This window comes from Thermobia domestica, chromosome 9 (genome assembly GCF_964235325.1).
Source record: "Thermobia domestica chromosome 9, izTheDome1.hap1.1, whole genome shotgun sequence".
Lineage (NCBI taxonomy): Eukaryota > Metazoa > Arthropoda > Insecta > Zygentoma > Lepismatidae > Thermobia > Thermobia domestica.
In genome coordinates, this window is record NC_137462.1 from 65,793,195 (window position 1) to 65,806,205 (window position 13,011).

Consider the following 13,011-nt stretch of genomic DNA (forward strand, 5'->3'; position numbering starts at 1 on the left):
GTGTAGCATTTATAGACTTCTAAACAACTTCGATTCAATCCTCATTAATTTCTATCAGAAATATTAGAAACGTATAAAATACATCCTACAATATTCGATTTCTTGAGAACAGCTTTGAAACAATGGTTTCGAAAGCACCTGTCCAATGATCAGATCAAGACAGTGTTCTGAAGAATATATGTGAACAAAAGTATATTCCAAGGGATTACCTCAGTACCCTATGGTTCTGTTTAGCTCTCAAAGCTACACCACCTACGTCTTTATGGTAATATCACCCAACAAATCATATTGTATTGTCTTCTAGGTAGAGTCAATAGTAGTCTGGGATTAGCTCTTCACTATTTTTATTATAAAATATAGTCTTTGTAAGGTAAGTTACAAAATTTCTATGTAAAGTACAAAGTGAGTATTTTAATGTATGTCCTTAGCATACGTAAAGTACATCAGAAGATTAGGAAGGAATTACTTTTGCACGGGAACCCCTTCACTCATGGCAGCGTCCGGGACGTCTGTAGCGACTATAAAATTGGTATTATTGGTAACATCCTTTGCTCACGGCAGCCACCGTTTGGGATCCTGGGTTCGATCCCAGCCCCGCCAAGTGAACCTTGTGGTGGACAAACACCGTGTGCCTGGGTTTTCTCGGAGTTCTCCCGTTTCCTCCCACTTTCTTCATTCCACCATTTCATTCATTACTCATAATCGCAGTCTCCTTTAACCTAACCGGTATATCCGTGGGACGTAAACTCAAAGATTTCATTTCATTTTCACGGCAGCCGCCAGAAGTTTAATTGTCATTAGGAATCCCCTTAGATCATGGAAGCCTCCAAGGATTTTAGGTAATGTGAGAAATCCCTTGTCTAGTGCGTTTTCAGGAGTGAGTCTTGTAGGTTAAGTGATCAGTGAGAAGTAATATTACAGAAGACTTCCAATTAATGAACGCTCTGAATAGAAGACTTGAAAGAAGAACACTATAAATACCGATACCTAGGATTACTGTATCTTCGAGGCATTGAACGAAACACAATGAAACATACCTAAGATACGTTTGCAACCAAGAATTAAAGTGATACACAAAACTCAGCTTACTAACGTCTTCAAGGTTAAAATCACCAACATATTTGCAGTATCCCTCCTTATACATTCGTCTTGGCTTAATAAAATATACAAGTATTGATATTAAAACCTTCACGGAAATGTCTGGACTTTAATTAGATAATTCAGAATGAAACACCCAAAAGTAGCAACAGAGTGAGCTTCTCACAGACGAAGGAGTCATTAGTTTAGCAAATATAAAGTCCATAAAGAACAAATTCAAAAACTGCGCCAACATTTCAGCAACAAGAAACAAATTAAGCGTCTGTTTCATGCAATATGTAACGCAAAGACAAGAGCAACATCATTTCGTCTAGCCAAGACAGAATTCACCACAAACTATGAATCAGATGAGCAAAAACAGCAAATAAAGAGTCAAAGAGCTTCACGGAAGCTTTAAGAACCACCCAGAAAACAGCAAACCACATAAATGGCTCGCTCAAGGAGCTAGAATGTTTTCTAAAACAGTAGAATTTATGTCGGTCATCTAGGACAAGGTGACAGCAACTTGAGAATACTATAAGTACATATTAAAGCTAGAAAAAACTAGATTAGAAATGCAGAAAATGTGGAAACATGTCGGACACATGACATTCTACACTTGCCAGAGACGACGGTCAGATTATTAAGTTAAAACTGGTGTAAATCGAGATATGCTAATAATAATAATAATAATAATACAATAAAGTATCACAAAATTTGGATCATGCTTAACCTCATTGATAATATTTCACATTCTCGCCTTTTTTGTGAAGGAGACCCAGATACAATCCGGGGAGTTGAGTTGATTTTGAGTTTAACGTCCCTTTCAGCAGCGAGGCTATATGAGACGGGACCTACTAATTAACGTGGAATCCGAACCACATTACCTTCCACGGGGAATCGAACGCGGGTCTTCCACACCAAAGGCGCGCACGCTAACCACTTAGCCACGAAAGAGCTCTACAATCTGAGGAGACTGGGTTGTTCGAATCTTGGTTGATTTATAAGTCCAATGTATCACTTATTATTAATGATAAGATGAGATTTTAATCCCCAAAGAAACAAGTTTGAAATATACTGGGAACTTCTAGTAGAAGTCGTGACTCACAAAGTTCTATCAGCTATATGTACTTCAAGATTTATAACTGTGAACGTGCTCTCCGAACTGAATTGTTCATTATTTTTTTGAAAGTGGGATTGGGGGTGGGATTGGGATTTATGATCTTTTTTTAAAATCCAAATTACAGTAAGATTATAATTCTTTATCTAAGATTATAATTTAACTTAATACTAGCTCAAATCAAGTCCGATTGTTCTTCATCTAAGATTGTAATTTACGTTTACTTGCTTATGCCAATTGATTTTTTTAAAGGTGGCTACGGAAACGATTCCACTTTGAAATGGCTTGAGTTGAAATTGCTGAGTTCTGAAGACTGCAAAGATTGGTGGCCTAAGTCTATCCATTCCCAGTTGTGTGTAAAGACCAAAAGGGGAAAAGGACCGTGTACGGTGAGTTGAATTCCTTTGAGCGTTTTATGATGCACACAAACAATGACAGAAACATTCAAATAGCAGTGCAACATATGACGGGGTGGCTGAACAGTTCCTAGCTTTGTTCCCTTTAATTTGCCTTAGACAAATAAAATTATTGGTATATGAAAGCCTCATATTTTAATATGTAACTATGTTAAAGTCAATTGATTCCTAATTGTACAATATCTGTGATTGCAGGTAGAAGGTGAGATGGAAGAGGCCTAGAAGTTTTACGTCACCGGAGCTGAGAACCGTTATAGAGTTTTTACGGCTCCAGAGAAAGTCTGTAAAGGAAATTCATATCGAGATGTGCCAAACACTGGGGAAAAAAGTCTTTCATACAGCTGTGTTGAAACTTGGATATCATGTTTTAAGACTGGCCATTTCACGGTGGAAGATGAACCCTGCAACAGACGCCTGTCAACTTCAACAGACCAGCGAACATGCGATGGTGTCCATGCGCTGATTCTTGAGGACCGTCGAATATCCGCCAAAAGATTTCCCAGATACTGGACATCTACAAGAAGCGAGTTGGTTATATTATAACCACACAGCGAAATGAGTGTCGTAACCTTTGAGTACGGATCGAAAGAAGGAACCGTACGAAACATCCAAAGCCACCTTGGCCATTTTGAAAAGACAAAAGACTTTTTTTTAGACTAGTGACAGAGGATGAAACCTGATTCCATATTTATGATTTTGAAACAAAGGAACAGTCAGAGAAATGGCATCCTCTGTACCCAGAATCGGCCCAAAAAGTGTTCTGGCATCCGTTTTCTGGGACAAAGATGTCATTATAATGGTGGACTACCTACCGAATGGCGCCTCTATCACCGGAGAGTATTATGCTAATCATCTAGACCAATTGAAAGAGGCAACTAAGAGAAAACGCCGTGTAAAGCTCATAGAAAGGATGATGATGTGGCACGATAATGCACCCATCCACAAGTCAGATTTGTTGCCAAATTGGCCACCATGGGATTCCAATCGGTCCACAACACACCTTACTCCTCAGAATTGACCCTTTCTGACTATTTTCTATTTCCCGACCTAAAAAAATACCTCAAGAATCACTGTTTTGAGGACATTTCTGACGTCACACAGGCTGGCGAGAGCTGGTTTGAGGGACAATCAAATATTTTTTGCATGAGCTAGAAAAGCTTCAATAACGCTGTGGAAAGTGCGTTGATCTCAATTGGGAATATGTTGAATAAATATGTAATCTCGGACATCTGACACTTTTTTTCTTGGCAAAACCAGGAACTTCTCAGCACCCCCTCTTCAGAATTCAAAACTTACATAATAAAAGAAGTTTTCATAAGTGCTCTCTCTCCTAGTAAACCAACTCTCTATAGTATGACTCATTCTGTCACAGCTTTTATTGTCCTTACTGTAACGTTGTCATACATTAATTTGTCCTATCTTGCTTTTTACTCTTCAATAACTTGTTCTTTTATGTTGATGATCAAATCTGTATTTGTAAATTGAACAGTACAAGCTTCAATTTACCTAAATACAGTCTTTAATATTTAAGTCCAAGCTGATCTGTTTCGATATTTTTCAATCCGCCTTTCAATGTAAACTTTTGGTGTTTTATCATTTCAAAAAATCGTACATACTAAGTCAATCTATCCCATTTTGGCGCAGAATGGCATGTAACATGGGATTTTGCATGATTCAGACACAGAATTCCATTAGGAGGCTCGATACTCTACTCTGCTTCATACAATCTGCATTATGAATACCACTCATTCTAGCTTTGGAACTTCTTGTATAAATTAAAAGGCAAATTCTGACCAAAGCATATATTAACTAAGAAATGATAGCGTTACAGTTTCGGCAAATTAACTTTTCCTTCATCAGTCACATTATGAAATACAATTTCTGAGGTTACAGCTTATATACCTCTTAAAATGAGAGGACGTCATTCCATGAAAAAATCATGGAAAGGTTAAAGGAAAGAACAAATATGATTGATTCATGGAATGACCTCCTCTCATTTTAAGATGTATATAAGCTGTAATCTTAGAAATTGTATTTCATAATGTGTCTGATGAAGGCAAAGTTAATTTGCCGAAACTGTAACGCTATTATTTATTAGTTAATATATGCTTTGGTCAGAATTTGTCTTTTAATTTAATCTGCATTATACACAATGAAAAAAGCTCTAAAAACAATATGTTCGTCCTCCTTTGAAACAGCTGAAGAGATTTGTATCAAAATTATAGGCTATCTTCAGAATAATATTGTAAAGTTTCTGATATTTAGATATAGGTTAATGAACTCAGAGTCCGTAGTCGACTCCCATTACCGGTTTATTTATAAAATCCTTCAATAACAATAGTATTTACAAAAATACTTTAGAGAGGTTGAAATTAGGTAGCCCAAGACCGTGCGGTCGTAGACAGGATCTCTACAGAAGTCCGAATCAGACTAAGCAGAGTGGCTTTGGGATCTCCAATGTTCCGCAGCAAGCAATGAGGATGATAAAAGTCACAGAACCCAGAAGTAGGCTAAGCAACTGAGGTTGGGTTCCCGACAGAGCCCCGATGCAAGCTAAGCCAGGAACAAAAACATAGCCAAGAATCCCACAACAGACTGAGGCTTTGAGGTTGGGTTCTCCTAGTGCTCCCAGGCAAATAAGAGGAGTGAGACCAGAATAGGATAACGAAGATTAGGATATAGTCGAATCCTAAGTAAAATGTGGATTCTCCTAATCTTTACATGCATTTGTCTGCTGGTTGCTATCCAATATTTAGGCGTCGCGGCGGTGGTGGCGCTGTTGTTGCCATGTCGTCATGTGACTTGTAGGAGGTGCTGGTCGTCCGTCGTCTATTTCTTGTAATAATCCTACGTGGTGAGTAGTACTCCGACGTAAATACATGTAGTGATGTTTACAAACAGGAACATATGACATTATTTGTACCCAGAAGCACGTGGTACATTACAATATTGTCTTCATTTGGAATTAAAATTGATGTAAATGATTTGCTATGTGCTTAGAAATGAGGCACTGTAGTTTATGTACTTCTGAAATATATATCAGAAACACAATTCAGTTTCATTACCACATGTTTAATATTCAATAAACAGAATGGTTATAGCTCAGAAATATTATTACTTTTAGTACTATTATTGGTGTAAATATTAGACCGATGCTTCTCATAAGCTTAGTCCATGAGAAAAATGTACACATAGGACAAAAACTGTTCTTTTGAGGAAAAATGCATGTAAAGATTAGGAGAATCCACATTTTACTTAGGATTCGACTATATCCTAAACTTCGTTATTTCGTTAGTTATTCTTCTCTCTTTTCAGTTTTGCTACTTTATCAGCCCTTCCATAGATATTTCTGCTTTGTCAAGACATTTTCGATCATATTCTTGAAAATTGCTGTTGTGTGAAAACCCTTCATGTACTGTACCCAAACTCTTTGAAAACTTCACATTCTGCACCAATAAACGGGATTTGGGACAACGTTGTCAAATTATATAACGTTAAACTTTCATTGGTGCTCTGAACCCTGGCGTGAAGACATTTCTTGATAATCCATGAGTCAGTAATGTCGTGCAGTTTTTCTTTTGTTATGGTCAAACCACGAGTTCTTCAACACAGCATAGTATTATGGTTTGTCATCGGTTAATTCCTTGAAAACATGATTGCCACTCGATTTTATGCATTCCTAAAAATCTTTGACGTTTACCCTAAAAGCTTTTCTATAACGCACTTGCTGGTTATCGATTTTCTTTTTTCCATCCTTTAGTTTGTCTTATCTCAGATGAGTAATACTGAACATATGATAAGAAACTGTTTACCTAGGTGATTACAAAATTGCACAACAGTTCTAGATGAATCTTAACTTTCTCTAAATTTTCTTTCGAGATTCATACCCGGAACTTCCACCATTTCGCTTCCTCCTCTCTTTGGTATCTTAGGGACGACTAACTAGTTATTTCCAATATCATTGAGAGTGACCGATTTCCACTAACACTCTATTGTCAGTAGTAACTCTAATCAGTCTAACCCCATTTGGTTCGCTGTGTATTGTACAAATGAAAGGGATGAATACAATTGTTTGATTTAATTTAATGTGATTTCAATTCTCTTTGGATGTTTGAGTGTTTGTGTTTTTTAAGAGTCTTAGAATACATGATTTACCACGGAGCGTAGCATCACACATGAGCAGGACTAATTTGTCTATTCCAACGGGTACTGGAACAACTTAGACCTCCTGGTCTCTGGAATGGGACCTGGTGACTCCTATTGGTCTGTGGCGATGAACCTGTTGGACTCCTACTTGACTGCTTTTATGGCGGTTTAGTGTCTCTTTCTCAGGATGATCTCCGTGGATGGTGCCATGATTCAATTAAAAACTGTATGTTGGTCTTTGATTATGACTGTGAATATTGAATAACCCCGCCGTGGCCGGTCCCAAGCCCGTGTTGAGAATGGGGAAGGAACCCCCTGTGTATGGCCTGGTCACATGCCTTGTGGTGGCCCGTTAACCTAAGGGGGTGATAGGAATTCGGGAACAGCGTTTGCTTGAACGACCCTACCGAGGAAGGGTGTGGGTGTCCCTTCTAGTGGTGGCCTACACGTACCATTGGGTTTCGGACAAGTAGCCTTGCTACAACGTGTACGTGGTTGCGTTTCTTTCCATTTTCCCCTATATGGTGTTACGAACAAGGTAATTTCTTAGCAAGATGTGTCCAATAACAATAGGCCTTCCTAGGATGGTGCCTGGTTAGAAACGGCCTCTCCCTCCTACTTGTTTTAAATTAATCCGTTTTGTCCTTCCATTTTATCTTCCTCACCGTTCTCCAACGACATTTCGAAGCTACCCAAATATTTATTCTCTAATTTCCGTAACGCCCAAGTTTCCGAATCATACAATACCATACTCGATATATAAAACATGATGAACTTCTTCCTCAGTCCAAGGTTAAGCCTGCTAGTTAGATGTGACCTCTTTTTTTTAATATCTCTTTGACTACGGCAAACCTCGATCTGATATCTTTGATATAGAAAGTGACTTACTGGTGTATACTCAGTTTGCTCCTCGAGAATATTATAGACGAATATTTGATAATAGACTGTTTTCATTATTTTTTCCCATTAATTTTTATACTACAAGGTCACTGTTTTATTTCCCGTGCACACATTATTAGGGTGTACCATTTGGTTATTAAGTTACATTTCAACGTGCATCCGCAATTTGCACAAACTTCTTGAATCTTTTAGGAACAGAATCCACGGCTCTTCTTAGCATCTCAACTGGAACATTTGCGAACAGTGCACGGATATTTTGTTCAAGACTGTTAATATTCCTTGGTTTTAACTTGTACACTTGTTCCTTAGCTCAACCCTAAAAGAAGTCGCATTGGATTAGTTCAGGGCTGCGTGCAAGCCGTTCTGTCGGTAACCGGTGGCCAATCCATCTGCCAGGGAAATTGTTATCAATGTCGAAGGCCGTCCAGCTCGACTTGCATCTAATACATTACCAGTTGTCATTAATTTCCTATGACAGTTTTTTATTGTCCTAGGGTTAAGCGTTGCACTCCTACCTCGCTCTTACCTCCACCATCTCTGCACTTGCACCATCGACATCCAAGCTTCATACTTGGCGACAATCTTAGCTCTGTTTTCAACGCTGTATACACCAGCTATTTTACGGTTTTCACTGCATCAACTTCTGAAATCATAAATGGTAAATCTCACAATAGTAAACAGTGTTACACGTCAGCTAGAGCTTATGCTAGTTTCTAGGATAATCTAAATTTAAAATAGGTATTGAATTTAGAACCATCCTATATTATAGCTTGTGTTACTTCTAGAGTTGCCGAAGTACCGAAAGTTGGTCGCCATTTCAAATTACTAGTGCTTTGTCTCCATTCTATTGTGGATATTATGTTCCGTTTGACTAATAATTTCCTAATTCTGAGTTGAGATAAATTTGCTCTAATTTGTTTTGTGTCCTGGATATTATCACTAAAGTGTGATCCACTATTAAGTCTCTTATTTTAGTATACTATATAAATCTATCATTAATGGTATTATATGGTTACATAATATCCTATGGTTCTTGCCATTTCATATGTCGACGTGATTATCAGCATTAGTAACACACCCTCACAAGAAGTTCAACGTTCAAGTAGACCGTTGCAACATATCGCATGACATGGACGCACCGTGCCTATCAAATGGAATTAAATGGTTAGTTTCAACTGTATACGAGTAATATCCTATGGTTCTTGCCATTTCATATTTCAGCGTGGGGTTCAGCATTAGTAACATACTGTTGCAAGGAGTTGAACATTCGTGATAGACCGTTGCAACATATCGCTTGGCATGCACGCACCCTGCCTATCAATACTGTCAAATGTCTGTATAAATTTCACAGAAAACATTTGCTGTTCCAGATTGTTTATAAGGTCTCCCTACTATCAGATTTATTGAAAATGTTTTTATAACTGATGCTTTCATAACTACGAAATCCACACACAGAAGAAAAGAACAATGAAATAAGTAGTCGGTATTTTTAAATATACTTTCTATGTTTACCACTGAGTAATTTGACAGTGTCTTAGTATTTTTCTAAGTGCTATAAAAGCTAAATTTTGATAGACTCATTTTATTGAAAAAAGCTCGTTGAAATATAAAATTCACAGAGACCTTCTGTTATAATTTCAAGAAGGTAGTGTATCAATAAACTGTCCTAAGTTTAGATTTCTCTGTTACATGGTAAGAAACCTATTACTGTACGTTTTTTTCTAACATTAAGATATTTGTGTTATTTTACACAGAGCGACAGTGGAGGTCCTTTGCTACTAAATTATAACAACATAACTTACCAGATTGGAATCTCCTCTTTTGGAAGTGCAGGATGACCAGGCCCAAAACCAGATGGGTTTACAAAAATAGCGTCATTTCTTGATTGGATATCGAACGTTACAGGAATTACACTGCCTTCAATCATATCATTCTCTGTAAACAAACTTTTCTTTCGTCTTGAAAAACATTTTTGTAGTAATTTAGAAGAGATTTTAACAATATGTATAATTTGAGCAATAGACATATATCAGAAAAGTATGTTGGTTCTCCATTGGTTTGGTTGTTATATGTACTATACGTTTGTGAAATAAAGAACATTCTAAAAGTGAAGTTTTGAAGTGTGAGGAGGAATTGCTTACTTCATCTCTTTGCCTGTCATCCACTGCATAAGGATCTTGCGTGTTTTTCAGTTTCATGATCGAAAATATAAACACAACATATTAGGTGTGATACGAAAAATAATGTGAATAACACTGTGTTACCGTGGTTTTCTTTCCTGGAAGTTATTCACTGATTGTAGTCGTATTTTGGGCCCTGATCATAAAACCGTAAGTCGTTCATTTGTATCAGCCTCCATTTTCCCAAAAATTGGGAAAAAGGGAATTTTTAATAATTTTTTTCTTCTCGAGTTGGCAACACTTTCTGCTGTGTAGGTGCAACACTGTATAAAAGTCTTTATCAGTGGAATTGTGATTGATTGTTTTGACTTCCCTGCTTGAGATTTTGCTGCAGGGGGAAGGACTGGAAGGTTATACAAATATACATGACAAATATACAGCTTTTGGTAAAAGTGTGTTGCTGTACATTACTCTTAGATTTGTTTCCTCTAAAAAGTACTTGTGTATATATTATGTGCAGTGAGTCATGCCGAGAAATTGCTTGAATAACCTAAACGCCAACATAGACTTGCGTTTTTTCGGCGCGTATTTTCGGTCCGTAAAATGTCGTAAATTTCGGTCCGTAAGTTGGCCCATACACCTAGCGTAAAAATAGGCGCGTAAAAGAAGCAAAAAGAAGCGGTCATTTTTTGCTCTTCCTCTTGCCTGTTGTTTGAGCACATGGTCATTTTCCAGTTTAATCAAATAGCTTAAACAAGATGGATCTATCTGAGGCCATGGTTTTAAGTGCAGGTGCTATAAACATTGTGTTGTTAAGTAAAAGAATAAAAAGAAAGCATAGAAGAAACAGACTGGGAGCCACGCCGAAGAGGACTAAAAATTCGCATTTATCTATGTTACGTCCAAGCAGCTCAATCCATTTGGCCTATTTTTGATAAAATCTTAGATCATTGTACTTAGTGATCTGAGATCACTAAATATTTATATAAATCGTACTTCGAAGGAGGAGGACACAGGACAGGGAAAAAGTTATATTCAATTTTTTACGACGTAGATTGCAAACATTTAAATTTCTAAACAGACACAATGATGATTTAATACAATCTGAACGAGCTTGATGTGTGGTTTCCTCTTACCTTTCGAAATAAGCCTATTGTTTGGAACTGCAGTTTACAAAGAATAAGGGAGTAAAGGAGTGTTCCGATAGTTGAATAATTGGTTGATTTTTTGTTATACAATGTTTTAGACTGTTGACTTTGGTCGTTAAAACGTCGGCTACTGAATGATAAATTCAATTTAAAGAAAATATGATCGTTTTTTTCTTACAAAATTAACGAAGAATATAGTAGTAATAAATAGAATAAATTATCCCCTCACGGGATACCAAATTTTACTACCTTATCCACAGCTCAAAAATAGGCCAGAAAGGAAAAACAAGACATACAACTACCTCCAGCCCCATTCTTTAGAAATAGTTTCATCCTTGTTACCTCGGCTTTTGTAAGTTGAAGGGATCCTCCCCGCTGCTTCCCCCTACTTTTTTGATTTCAAAGTTTATCTTGCCATTTAGTTTTTATCTAGTTGTTAAAAATCATTTAAATATTTATTTAATGAAAGGTTGGGTGTTAGCGGACTTAGGTAATTTCATCACCGGAATTTTCGTCACCGGTAATTTTGTCACCAAAATATTAGCATGTAGGTTATTTCGTCACAGGAAATTTCGACATAGTAATTTCGTCACTTGTACTTTTGTCACCAAAATATTAGCATGCAGGAAATTTTGTCATGGTCGTTTTTTCACCTTTGTTGAACTAAGTAGAGACAAAGTAAACGACCGAAACAGCTGACCTTATCTTAATCAAAGTTGAAAAACAATTCAGTTGGTGTTCGACTCTGGAAAATCAAAGTTTCGGATACTCGAAGCAAGAACAAACAGCAGTAAAATAACATAATGTCAGTTTCAGCAAATGTTAAAAGCACAGGCAAAATAGGCCAGTAATGGATTTATATATCACTATTTACAAATTATACAAGTTTCGGCAATATTAAAATTTCAGAATAGAAAATTAGCAAACAAAATATAACTTGTATTAATGCAATAAATGTTTTATATGTTCATTTTCTACTATTCATAACATTATAGGAAACAAGGAGCAATTTTTTTTTCAAACATTTAGTTCCAGCGTTATACGTTAAGTACAAAGACTAGAGCTTTTTCTGAAAAATCTGAAACACTCTTCTAGTTTGCTGTTTGGGTGGTTACCCCACAGCATCTTGGTGAAGCACAGCTGAAACTGTTGCTTCAACTTGTTGAATTTCATGAATGAGCTTCCAAATAGTTGCGTGGGACATTCCTACTAGATGTTTAAACTTCTAGTTCCACAATTCACAAATATTATTTATCCTAGAATTGTTCTTAAAGGTAGCTTGGTGAACATTCCAATTGTCTGGGGGATATAAACGGGACACATTACGCAAACAAATATTCCCAGACCGAGTTTTAACACGGCGATAAGTGCTATAAAAATAGTCCAGAAGTTCCAGCTCTTCCTCCGAAGTCACTTGTATTAATCGATGCACATCTGCTATTGGAAAAAATGCAAATCTGTTTATTTTCTCGCAAAACAGACGAAAATTTTCATTGATCCTGTACCGTTCTAAGAGTCCAAGCTCTTGGACCTTCCTCCATGTTGACTGAGTCACGTGAAAAAAGTAACGAGTTGAATCTCCAAAAGTTGCATTTACAGCCAGCATTTACGCTATATCGAAATCTATTGCCATAGTTACAGGTCCGGATATTCATTAAATTCACTGCACTGATGCACCACCGCACGAAACTTCTTCATATGAATTTTGTGTCTTGGTCTACATTAGGGCGTATACCTAGTGAAGGAAGTCAAACCTCAAAAACATACTTTTTTTTGGAGCCATTGAAAAGTTGGTGTTCACCATCCATGTTTCACTTTTTAATAGCTTCATAAGGCTATATTTAAAGGAAACATCCAGAAATATTTATACGTTTTTCTTCCTTTATAGAAATTTGTTCTCTTCACATATATCCAATAACAATTTGCCAATGTTTACTCAGAGTTGAAATATAATATAATTCTTTTAATAGCTCCTAAAAAAGGCCACTCTTTTCAAATGACTCTGTCAACTTGGAAGGTCCAAGAGTTTGGGCTCAGAGAACGGTACTAGAACGATGAAAATTTTCGTCTATTCTGCGGGAAAA